This window comes from Lipotes vexillifer, unplaced genomic scaffold, assembly GCF_000442215.2.
Source record: "Lipotes vexillifer unplaced genomic scaffold, Lipotes_vexillifer_v1.1 scaffold751, whole genome shotgun sequence".
Classification (NCBI taxonomy): domain Eukaryota; kingdom Metazoa; phylum Chordata; class Mammalia; order Artiodactyla; family Lipotidae; genus Lipotes; species Lipotes vexillifer.
This window is the reverse complement of record NW_006799727.1, coordinates 2143793-2146188: the sequence shown is the minus strand read 5'-3', so window position 1 is coordinate 2146188 and position 2396 is coordinate 2143793. Positions and strand designations below refer to the sequence as shown.

The 2396-nt window shown below is 44.0% G+C and overlaps 1 protein-coding gene and 1 non-coding gene across 4 annotated transcripts in view; both read right to left on the bottom strand.

The window, feature by feature from the left end:
- The window catches only part of FOXN3 (forkhead box N3), a 403658-nt gene that overhangs the window by 45339 nt on the left and 355923 nt on the right, over nucleotides 1–2396 (bottom strand). The gene's annotated exons all lie outside the window — the stretch shown is intronic.
- On the bottom strand, nucleotides 2067–2139 carry TRNAE-UUC (transfer RNA glutamic acid (anticodon UUC)). Its single transcript has one exon. It is a non-coding gene; the product is annotated as a tRNA-Glu (tRNA).

The following is a 2396-nucleotide window of genomic DNA, read 5'->3' as shown; positions in this document are numbered from 1 at the left end:
CAGCAGGACTGATGCTGAATGCTGCCCAACCATCTCCTCCGCTATTTTTCCAAAGTGAATCAGGGCTGCGGATTCTCGCAACAGGATCACTGGTCACTGAGCTCTGTCTGGGCCTCAGTTTTAACGCTACGCCTTTTATGCTTTCTGGTCTAATCCTCACCCCCAAATACATTATAAAAAAAAAGATAAAAGCACATCTGTTGCTTGGTATTTTGTGTGTGTGTAGTTCTCTGAAACATGTTTATTCAGAAACAACTCACACTATGAAATATATTGATTGAAAAATAAAAACAAAGCACCAATAAAGCCCTTGTTTTCCTTTATCCTACAGGGGAACTTTACCTAATGTCTGTCTCAAAGCTGGCTCCTGGGATGTCCTGCACCTTTTAGGGGTTGCAGAGAAGGTGGATACAATGAGGAGGCTATAATAACGTAATTGTCATTGATTCCATTTTCACTGCATAGTGTCTACTCAATTGCATACAAAGAGACTGGCCCCATCCATTCATTACTGAGGACAAAAAATAGCGTGAGGCTGTTAAGAAGTAATTCATTTTAGACACAACTAAATATGGAAATATATGGAAATGTAGATTCAAGATTAAGACTACAAATGAAAGTATCATGGAAATAAAAGGATTAAGTTTTCTACCCAACAAGATTTACATATAACGCTATGCTACTGGGAGAGAAATCCTGAAGGAGATACCAACCAGCTGAGAAGGCTACAGACCCTAAAAGGGTGGAAGATCCCTGCACTCTGAGAGCCCATGGGTGGGGAGGGTGGGAATGACTGGCGTGGGTTTAGACTTTAGTCTAACCGTGAAGCAATGAGCTGATCTTCTGGTGGGAAAATGGGAAACTGGTGCTAAAGACAACCTCCACAGAAGTTTCCAGAACAATTTTTGGGAATGTCTTCATCCCTGGAACAAGTATTTTGCCTTGAGTCTACTTTGAAGGACCTTCCTTTTTTGGATGTGCTTGAAAAAAAAATTTGAGCTCCTTACTTCCCAGACACATGGCGTACATGAGTAAAACAACCAGCACGTAAAAACACTAAGTAAATATACTGTGGAATAAAGTAGGCCAAGTGCTGAGGGCAAGAGCTTGGTTAGGGAAGCATGCTTTTAAAGGAGGTGAGTTCAGGCCAGAGCTGATTTCCTTTTGCAGATGCTATGTATTCATTCCAGAACTATAAATGCTAAGCCAAGAAAGGTTTTCAGCTTGTGTCTGGGGCACACTTGTCTTCGGAAAAACCAAGAGAGAGGACGGTCATCAGACAATGTGATGAACAGACCCAGGTAGACTCTGAAGGTAAAGTGGACAAAAGGTGACAGTGCGGGTGGGGTAAGGTCTGTTCCCACTGGGGCTGCGTAAGGGCAAAACCATATGGTGACAGCTTTGCAGGCCAGCCCAGCAAGCAGGTGGATCAGGTGACTTCATGATAGCAACTGTGTTCCTTCTCTTACCGTGAAAGGCACATTTCATCTTTCAAAAGGAAAAAAAAGTTACAGCAAGTATTATATGAGCAAAACCAAGCAAAGAATACTGGAAAACAGGGAAGGGAAAACCAGAGCAACTGCCACCATGCTGGCACCTGTGGTTTTCTCTTCCCTTTTAAGATTCTTCTAGGAAGGCTTTCGGTATATTTTTCACTGAGCTGGAGCCCTCAGACCTGCCTGTGCCTCAGGTCAGTGTGGCAGCTGACCCCCAAAACCCTGCTGCTGCAAGCTCTGACCACCAAGGTGCTTGGTGACAGGCATTCAGCCCATCCTGCGAGGCCAGGCACGAGCTGACCTACTGCCACCAGCCTCCTGGCCCCACAAATTATTACTGCTTCAGAGAATGTGTATGTGTATGTGTGTGATGGGGGCACGTCGGGTGTGGAAGGGAGAGGTAAGGACAAAACTTACAGTCTAGAAATCTGGGCTTTGGCTTGACTTATGATGGAGAGAAAATGCTGAGCAGCCTAAGTGTTCCCTCCTTCCCTCCCCCACTTAGTATTTATGTCTTACTGTTTCTATTTTTTTTTTTTTGGCCGCACCTCACGGCTTGCAGGATCCTAGTTCCCTGACCAGGGATCGAACCCGGAGCCTTGGCAGTGAAAGTGCCAAGTCCTAACCACTGGACCGCCAGGGAAGTTCGACTGTTTCTCTCTAGATAAGACAAAGAATTTGTTTAAAAAAGGTGTTTCTGCTTTTTATTTTTAAAAAAAAAGTACTTTACAGAGCCAATCTCACCTAAAATTGAACCCACATATTCAACACAGTATTCCCTGAATCCTGCCGACTAAGCCGACAAAAGGAAACACCAAAAAACACAATGAAACAAAAACAAAATACAGGGTAGTCCCTCAAAGTTACATTTCACCCAGTCTGCTGTAATGTGCGTCGTGT